The sequence below is a fragment of the Lepus europaeus genome, chromosome 7, assembly GCF_033115175.1.
Source record: "Lepus europaeus isolate LE1 chromosome 7, mLepTim1.pri, whole genome shotgun sequence".
In the NCBI taxonomy this organism is placed as follows: Eukaryota; Metazoa; Chordata; class Mammalia; order Lagomorpha; family Leporidae; genus Lepus; species Lepus europaeus.
The window spans coordinates 113,859,009-113,869,381 of NC_084833.1; positions in this window are offsets into that span (position 1 = coordinate 113,859,009).

Below are 10,373 nucleotides of genomic sequence, written 5' to 3' on the forward strand. Positions count from 1 at the left end.
CCTGGTCTCATCCTTGGTGCTACTCTCTTTGCCTTGGTTGTTCTATTCTAATTTCCTGACCTGCAAGTTATATGTGATGAATCACTTTGATTCCAACTTTGGCAATACAATATAATTTCTCCTTTCTAGAAGTTTTAGTGTAGTTTGGATAGATAGGAATAACACACACAAATTATATAGTAATTTCTAATAATTAGTTGGCAAATTGGATGTGCTCACAAAACATTATATGAATTTCAAGATAGGATTGAACTGGGAAATTCATGAACCTTGGGAGGAATGTTCTTTTCTAGGCAACTCCCTTTTAGAAAGATTTTGATATTTGGAATACAGACATTTCTCTGGGAGAAGGAAGAGAAATGTAGGGTGGAACTTCCTCTGTACTTCACTTTCATTGGCTCAAAAGCTGCCTATCTTAGAAGAGCTACCTTCTCTGTGCCATCTAGTGGATGTTGCCACCAGAACCCGTACCCGCCTCAAGGAGAGAGCAATTTAACGCCATTTCCAACTTAAGCACCATATCTACAGGGCGTGAAATTAGTTCCAGCAAGCAGCAAATTTGCTGCTAATAAAAATATTTAGCGATTCACTTGTCTTTAAATCAGCAGCAGAATATTCTTTTACTTGCATCAACGCTTGTTTCTCCCAACTCTAATATTTGATAATCAAACTAGAGTTGTTTAGCTAATGCTGTGAAACAACAAGTTTTTCAGCTCTGCAAAAATTTGAGTTTCCTGAGCAGAAATTTTTATTCTCCTTCTTCTTTTGGTCAAAAATAGGCCTAGGATGGGGCCAGCAGCGTAGTGTAGCTGGTTAAGCCACCACTTGCAATGCCTACATCCTGTATCTAAGTGCTCACATGAGTCCCAACAATCCAGCTCCCTGATAATGTGCCTGGGAAAGCAGCAGAAAATGGCTCAAATTTTTGGTAACCTGTCACCTTTGTGGAAGATCTGGATGGCCCTGTCCCTGTGGCCACTGGGGAGTGAACCAAGTAGAAGATTTCTTTCTTTCTCTGTCTCTGTCTCTCTGTGTCACTCTTTCTTTTAAATAAATTTTAAAGAAAGAAAGAAAGAAATAGGCCTAGATGTTTCTTGGATTGTGGAGATGAAGCACTTTCTTTTTTTTTAATTTATTTATTTGACAGGTAGAGTTATAGACAGTGAGAGAGAGAGACAGACAGACAGACAGAGAGAAAGGTCTTCCTTCCATTGGTTCACCCCCCAAATGGCTGCTATGGCCGGCGTGATGCGCTGATCCAAAGCCAGGAGCCAGGTGCTTCCTCCTGGCCTCCCATGCAGGTGCACGGCCCAAGCACTTGGGCCATCCTCCACTGCCCTCCTGGGCCACAGCAGGGAGTTGGACTGGAAGAGGAGCAACCAGGACTAGAACCCGGTGCCCATATGGGATGCCGGCACCACAGGTGTAGGACTAACCAAGTGAGCCATGGCACTGGCCAAGAGATGAAGCACTTTCAACTAGTTTTGGAGTCTTGGAAATAACTTTTCATTCTCTTCTGTCTCCCAACATTAACTCCCGACTTGGTAGATGTGGAGAATCTGGGATTCTAAGAGGAGACATGATTTACATCTCATGTTTAAACAGATCTGTTTTTTTAAAAAAAATTATTTATTTATTTGAAAGTCAAAGTTGCAGAGAAGGAGAGGCAGAGGCAGAGAGAGAGACAGAGGGACAGAGAGACAGAGAGATATCTTCCATCTGCTGGTTCACTCCCAAATGACTGCAACGTCTAGGGCTGGACGAGGCCGAAGCCAGGAACCAGGAGCTTCTTCTGGGTCTCCCACCTGAGTGCAGGCGCCCAAGGATTTAGGCCACCTTCCACTGCTTTCCCAGGCCATTGCAGAGAGCTGGTTCAGAAGTGGAGCAGCTGGGACATGAACCAGCACCCATATGGGATGCTGGCACCTCAGGCGATGGCTTTACCCACTATGCCACAGTGCCAGCCCCTAGACAGATCTTTACTCTTAGTGCCAAATTCATTTTACTTTCTTTGCTGTTTCTTTTAGCTCTCTATTTCAGAGCAAGAGTTCTCTGAATACTGCAGAGATACTGTAGAACACTGCAACTTCTTTTTCACTAATTCAACAAAGATTTATTGGGCACCCACCATGTGCATTCATTGTTCTAGGTCCTTCTTTGTGTCAGAAGTGTTCCAAAAGGCTTAGTGTGATAGCTAGGTGAGGGGCTGCCTGGACAGGTGATACCTCTTGGCCAGGTTGATGGAACATTGGGTCACTTAGATTCCCACATGCTCTTCTTTCAGGAGCTCACAGAAGGAACAGAGAATCAGACATTCTATCCCTCATCACTTAATTGGTATGAGGGCCTCTGTTTGAACAGATCTCATGTTTCAAAGTCCAAATACTCTAAAGAAAGGGCATAGTGGCTCCCCGGGGACTCTGTTTTCCACCCCAGAAGAGCCCTGGCTGAATAATTTTCTCCATTTCCTGGCAGAAATCAAGTTTGATCGTTCTGACAGGAAATCGGAATCTAAGGCAGCTTCAGTCATGAGCAATTCTTTCCCTCTCAGAAATCAGCCAACATGAGATACTCAATGGAAGAGGTTCTTGTGGTTAAGAGAGGGGCCCAGATAATGCTGACAGCAGAGTTAGAAGCAAAGACTCAAACTAAATCAGCTACCTAACACTAACCTCACTGATGGAGATCCTGGTAGGGGTAAACTGGAGAAAGGGAGTGACACTTGAGAGTGGCCAAGAGAACAACATGGAGGCTCAGGAATGGGAGAAGCCCCTCTGTGTGTAGCAGAAGAGCATACAACGGTTTGGGCATCCGAGCATCTGGGCTTTATTCTTGTCCATCTCTCTCAGGTTCATGAGTCTGACACAGCTCTCCCCACCCCATCCCTATTTGATGTCAGTTCCCTCACCTGTCAGAATAGATGGCTTTTACTCCCTGTCCTACCTTCCCTCACTACAGCATGAGAAAGGTGGGATGGGAACTATTTTAAAGGACTGGGAGGGCTGGTGCTGTGGCATAGAGGGCAAGCTGCTGCCTGCAGTACTAGAATCCCATATGGGCACCATTTTGAGTCCCAGCTGCTCCACTTCTGATCTGGTTCTCTGCTATGGCTTAGAATAGAAGTAGAAAATGGCCCAAACCCTTGTGCCTGTGCACCTGCATGGGAGACCCGGAAGAAGTTCCTGGCTCCTGGCTTTGGATTGGCGCAGCTCCAGCCATTGTGGCCATTTGGGGAGTGAACTAGCAGATGGAAGACCTCTCTCTCTCTCTCTTCCTCTCTCTCTCTCTCTCTGCTTCTCTGTGGCTCTGCCTTTCAAACAAATAAAGAAATCTTAAACAAACAAACAAACAAACAAACAAAAAAGGACTGGGAGAGACTCACCAGAGGGGATTATAAGGAACATCAGGGTTCTTTCTGGGAGTAGGGATTACAACAACATGGTACATTCAAGTTAGACACAGAAGACTCTTCTGTGGCCAGCGCTGTGGCGCAGTGTGTTAGCCCTGGCCTGAAGTGCTGGCATCCCATATGGACACCGGTTCGAGACCCAGCTGCTCCACTTCCGATCCAGCTCTGCTGTGGCCTGGGAGAGCAGTGGAGGATGGCCCAAGTCCTTGGGCCCCTGTGCTCATGTGGGAGACCTGGAGGAAGCTCCTGGCTTTGGATTGGCTCAGCTCTGGCCATTGTGGCCTGTTGGGGAGTGAACCAGCAGATGGAAGTCCTCTCTCTCTCTCTCTCTCTCTCTCTTTCTCTTTCTTCCTCTCTCCTGCCTCTCCTCTCTCTGTGTAACTCTGACTTTCAAATAAATAAATAAATCTTTTTTTTAAAGAAGACTCTTCCGATAGTAATGGATATATGAAGGTAAGTAGGACCACTTGCTCTGGATGATATGGAACTCCTCCTTTTCCTCAAAATCCCAAATGTTTGTTGCTCATTGAAGACATGCTGAGGTTTCTAATGCTTCAAACCTTGTTGATTCTAATTTAGATAGAAATCTCCAGATGTGAATTACTGGGGAAGCAGGGAACATAAGAAGCCAGATAAAGGAGCTAAGAGAAGGCTCAGAGAGAAAAAAGGAAGCCAGCAGCTGGAAGTCCTGGGAACTTCATGAGTCCCTTGACCCTAGTGTCAGAGTTGGCAGAGGCTCAGATAAGAGCCTGCAGGGCGCCCTGGTCCCTTGGTTCCTCCTGGCTGCTTCTCATCTCAGTGTCCCTGTGGCTAGCTCTTTGCTTCTCCGTTTTCCTATTCCAGCAGCTTTGGCTCCACCAGCACCAAATAGACAAAGAGGCTCAAGCCAAGTCCTCTTGCCAGCCAGTTCCAGAGCTGAGTCAAAAGTTGAGCAAGTTCTGAGAATGGATTAATCATGCTTGAAGGTGTCTAATCGCCATCTGTGTCTCAGGCATTTCTCATAATAGTGTTAATCATGGACCAGTCACTGGCTTTTCCAGAGTTCTCCTGGAGTTGATGCACATATATGGTAGATTCTCAGCTGCACTGTGCAAAGTCCTGAAAGACACAAGCCCAACAGGCTGGCAATTCCAAACTGAAGCTGAGCAGAGAGTGCCCTCAGGGACCAATAGTCAAAAAGGCAGATAAAATGAATGATGCTCAGAGGCACTGAATCTTTTTGCAATCTCAGCAGGAGGAACATGGGTAATACATTGGTTCATGAAGCAGGCTGGCCATCACAGAATTTCTCAGGGGTTAAGTTGCTGACCATTAAAATTAGTTATCTCAGAGTTCACAGATCAAGTAGTTGATTTTTCTCTAAGGGAAATTTAACTGCATCCCTAGCTCTTTAGCATCAAGGATATGGAGTTTTGCAATCAAGACTGGCTCCTGCATATTAAGGGCAGGACAGAAATGCAGAGTGGGACTAGCTAAAGAAACGTCCCTGCTAGGACAGCCACCTTCCAGAATGGAATCAAAACGAGGAAGGGAAGCAACTTTTAGAGGTCTTCTAAATACAGCATGGCATCCTGAGAAAAAATTATAGGCAATAAGGGCCAGCATTGTGTGTGACAGGTTAAGCCACTGCTTGTAACACCAGCATCATACATGAGTGCCAGTTCAAGTCTCGGCTGCTCTGTTTCTGATCTAATGCTCTTGGGAAAGCAGCAAAGGATGGCCCAAGTGGTTGAACCCTTACCACCCACATTGGAGATCCAAGTGGAGTTCCAGGCTCCTGGCTGTTGTGGTTATTTGGGGAGTAAACTAGCAGATGGAAGATTCTCTCTCTCTCTTTCTCTCTCACTTTCTCTCTCTCTCTCTTTCTCTCTCTCTCTCTGTCACTCTGCCTTTCAAATAAATAAAAACAAATTTTTAACTTAAAAAAGTATTAGTTGGATGCACTGTACATTTATGCTACTTAAGCTTGGTGGGTCTTGCAGCTGCTAGTCTGTCCTTCCCTCTTTCTAAGGACTTCTTAGTAAAAATCCTTAAAGTGATCTTACACTTTGGCCTCTCAGCCTTGGTACTATTCACACTTTGGCAGGATAAGTCTTTGTTGTGGGAGCTTTACTGTGTGTTGTAGGATGTTGAGCAGGATCCCTGCCTCTCCCCAACTCAATGCCAATAGCGGCCCCACTCCTGCTAGAGCAACAAAAATGTCTCCGGACAGACAAACACCTCCTTGGGAGTGCTGGGGCAGAATCTCCCCCAACTGAGAACCACAGCTCGCCATCCCAGCTCCAGATCTCTGCTTTCAGTTGATCATTATGCATCCTGTTTTCCTTAGAAGGAGATCCAAGATTTTAAACTCTGCCTTCTTCCCATTCACAGTCCATCTAGATGTCCACCCATCCTGTCCTCTCTCCTTTAGTCTAGAATTGCCCTCTTGTTCTAGGCTAATCACTGCACCATGTTTTTTATTCAAGTGCACCCTGGTCACCCTGGGCCTCACTGCCACTGTTACTGGGTTTCTCTGCTCTTAGTCACCTGTCTTTGACAAGGCCTTCTCTTCTGTCTAGATGTTGCCTCCATTGTTTTTTTTTTTTAAATTAATTATTTTCATTTTATTTGAAAGGGAGACAGAGAGGCAGACAGAGACAGAGGTTCATCCTCTGCTTCACTTTCCAAATTCCTACAACAGCCAGGGTTGGACCAGCCTAAGACAGGAACCAGGAATTCGGTTTGGGTCCTCCATGTGGGTGGCAAGGACCCAAGCACTTAAGCCATCACTGGCAGCCTCCCATGATGCACATTAGGGAGGAGCAGGGTTTGGAAGCAGAGGCAGGACTTGAACCCAGGCACTCTGATGTGGGATGTGGACATCCCAAACACTATCTCGACAGCAGTGCCAAAAGCTCTCCTCTCCGCTGTTCTTTTATCTACATACCTTGGAGTAACTTAGTTATCACTACTAAGTGACAAGCCATTTTGTTCATTTTTCATTTAAGTACCGTGTTTTACTGAAAAATGGAAATCAATGACAAGTACTGTTTGTAAGCACTTAGTGTGTGCAGGGTGCTATCAAGGAGACTTAGCTGCTCTGCCCCCACTTCCAGTCCTTTCCCCTGCTGTACTCCAGCACACTTATTTTCTCAACAGTCACCTCACTTCCAGGTCCAATGGCACCAGATCCATCGCCTTCTTTTCATTCCCACCAGCCACAGCTCTGACTCATGCCTCTGTTGTTAATGCTTGTTTCACACCCCATTCCCCCTCAGCTCTGACATTATCATTGCCTTGTACCTCTGGAAGACAGTAATTAAACTAACATACATTCCACACATGTGTGTGTACTTCTCCCCCTCAACCCTCCTAATTTAGTGACTATACAGTTTTTCTATTAAATTGGTATTCGGTATATATAGTATTGCGACTGTGGAAATATTGTTTGTAACCAAACCATGTAGTACCCTGTGATCATAGTTCTTTTCTTGTATACTTCACTTCAAGGTAATATTACTTTAAGGTAATTTTTATTCATTTATTTTCTGAAGTTTTATTTACTAATTTTATTTTAAAGGCAGCGCAACAGAAAGAAAGAGATACAGAGAGAGATCTTCCATCTACTGGTTCTTTTTCCAAATGGCTGCAGCAGCCCAGGCTGGGTCAGGCTGAATCCAGGAACCAGGAGCTCCATTAGGGTCTCCCACATGGGTTGCAGGGACCCAAGAATTTGGGTTATCATACACTGCCTTCCCTGGTGCATTAGAAGGAAGTTGGATCAAAAGTGGAGCAATTGGCACTCTAACTGGCATTCTGATAAAGGATGCTATTCCACAATGCTGGCCCCAATAGTTGTACTTTTAAAATATGATTGGTGGGTCAGTGCTGTGGCGTAGCGGGTTAAGGTGTAGCGGGTTAAGCCGTCGCCTGCAGTGCCAGCGTCCCATATGGGAGTTGGTTCAAGATCCAGCTCTCTGCTATGGCCTGGGAAAGCGGTATAAGATGGCCCAAATCCTTGGGCCCCTGCATCAGCATGGGAGACTGGGAAGAAGCTCCTGGCTTCAGTTGGGCACAGCTCTGGCCGTTGTAGCCATTTGTGGAGTGAGCTCTGCCTTTCAAATAAGTAAATAAATCTTTTTCTTTTTTATAAAAGGTTGGTTTTATATGTGCCTACTACTAAATCTGCACCCCACTTACAGGACAACTGTAAACTCCCTCCAGCTTGGACATGGACAGCAGATAACTTATCAGTTCCCTGTCAGTCCACTTCACCCTGTTTTTCCTGAGGCTATGGCATCTAGGTCATCCCTCTCTCTTCCTCTCTAGACTCATGTTCAGACCTAGGACACTTCTTAACACCATTTTGGGCATTCCTTTCATGCCTTTCCTAAGTGAGCCTTGTATTTCCTGGATTGTATGCCTTTCCTTTCTTACTGTACTTTCTTATTTTGAAGCAAATCTTCTAGAAGCCTTCATAGAAAGGATTCTCAGGAGGCAAATTTTTTAAAAAGATTCATATTATTTATTTGACAGAGTTACAGAAAGAGGTAGAGACAGAGAGAGAGAAAGAGAGAGGTCTTCCATCCACTGGTTTACTTCCCAAATGGCTGCAATGGTCTGAGCTGGGACGATCTGAAGCCAGGAGGCAGGGGCTTCTTCTGAGTCTCCCATGTGGTCACAGGGGTTCAAGGACTTGGGCCACCCTCCACTGCTTTCCTAGGTACATTAGCATGGAGATGGATCAGAAATGGGATAGCCAGGACACCAGTGACACCCGGGGCTTTAACCCGCTGTGCTACAGTGCCAGCCCAGGTAAATTTTTTTAGTACTTAACATTTTTTGAAATATCCTTGTTCAGCTTAATAGTTGATTCATAATTGGTCAAGATATAGGAATCTTAGTTAAAATTGCCCCTGCTTGGGGCAGGCATTTGACACAGTGGTTAAGACCTGCATCCCATATCACAGTGTTCAAATTCCAGCTTCTGGCTTGCTAATGCACACACTGAGAGGCAGCAGGTGTTGATCCAACTGACTGGTTCCCTACCACCCACATGGAAGACCTGAATTAAGTCCTGGGCTCTTGGCTTTGGCCTGGACCAGTCCTGGCTGTTGTGGGCATTTGGCAAGTGATTCAGCTGGTAGAATATCTCTATCTGTCTTTAAAATTAGCATAACTAAATAAATTTTTAAATGGTGACCTAAAGAGCAGGTACAAATTGTGTGTGCATGTATAGAGTTTGGTCTTGGTATTTAATGAGCCTTACAGCAGAGTGGTTAAATAAGGATCTGGCCTTTTAGTTTGGGGTCCCCAATGCCAGGGTTGATTAATCTTTCCTCTGGAGGTGGTAAGTTTCCCAATAAAGGAGTTCTCTCATCTTCTGCCCAAGGAGGGAAGCATCAGCCTGGATGCTGCCCTTTGAGAACCCAGGCAGGAAAAGGGATTATGGATCTTAACCAGTCATAGAAAAGTGTCCTCTTAGTCCCCAGGACGACACCTCAGTGCTACTCTCAGGGGTGACTTTGTCTCTGAGTACGGGCCCCTTCTAGGTCAGCCTTTCCAGGGAAGTCCTACGGCTCACTGGGACGGAGCTGGGGAGGGGCCGCTCTCTGGCTGTCTGTTCCAGTCTTGCCCTGGCTTTGCGGCCTTTGGAGGCACCTGGGGCCCTTCCAGATCAGATTTTGTCAGCATCTCCCATCTGCTCCTTTCTCGTCTCCCAGAACCTTTGTCTTGGCAGATCTGTGTCCTTTTTGTTCACTGTTGTCATTTTGTTTTTATTTTATTTTATGAGGAAGCACAGAAAAACCGGTGCATCCAATGTTCCATGTTGAACCCGGAGTCCTCACAGCTTTTGATTGTGTCTACTTTGACTGGATTGGTATGTTCCTGCCTGATTACACCTTCTAAGGCACGGCTCTAATTGTGTAACTCCTCAGTTAAAAATCCTTCATTGTTTCCCAAATTCCCACATTTTCAGAATCTTCTCATTAGCAAAGACTCCACAGGTTCTTTGGAGCAACTGACACATGCACCCTCCACCCCTAAGGCTCGGGCATCTTTAGGGAAGGGAGCCCACTCATTCTCCTCTCTGCTCAACAAGCCATTACCCCGCAGCTCTGTTTGTTGGAAAGTCTTTCCGGAAATAAAACTGAAGTATCATTACTGACACATGCAGTTATTGACTCAAATTCTGACCTATGATCCTCCAATTAAAATCTTACCTGGGCTGATGTTACGGCTCACTGGGTTAAGCTGCTATCTGCAACACCAGCATCCCATGTCAGAGCATTGATTCCGGTCCTTTGGCCTCCCAGCCAGCCTGCTGCCAATGCGCCTGGGAAGGCAGAGAAGACGACCCAAGTACTCAGGCCTCCTGCTACCCACAAGGGAGACCCGGATGGAGTTCCAGCCTCCTACAGCCTCCTAGCTTCAGCTTGGCCCAGCCCTGGCTGGGTGAACAAATGCATGGAAGATTTTTCTCTCTGTCTCTCTGTTTCTCTGTCTCTCTCTCTCCCCCCTCATCACTCTGCCTTGCAAATAAATAATCTTTTTTAAAAAGCCCTAATCTCTCTTCCACACGACAGCATTTTATACAACTAAATTATTGCAACCATGTGCCCCTAGATCTATTCTTCTTCTAGCTAAAAATCCCTGATTCCTTCAGACATTTCTATGTTACAATGTCCCATAGGACCGTCTGTGACCTGACTCCAAACTTCCCTTGTGATATCATCGTGCATCTTCTACTTCTGTCATCCGCTCCAGGCACACAGCTTGCTGTTTGTCTTCTTTGTCTTTGTTTATGTCGTGTTCTTCACCTGTGATACCCTTTTTCATCTCTTCTGCTAAATCATTTCCATTAAAATACTACGGCTGATACACACTAGACTGTTGAAGTAGCTACTTTTAGGGGATAGAACAGGACCAGGTACAAGGGAAATATTTATATTTTACTCTGTACACGAAAATGTAGTAGGAT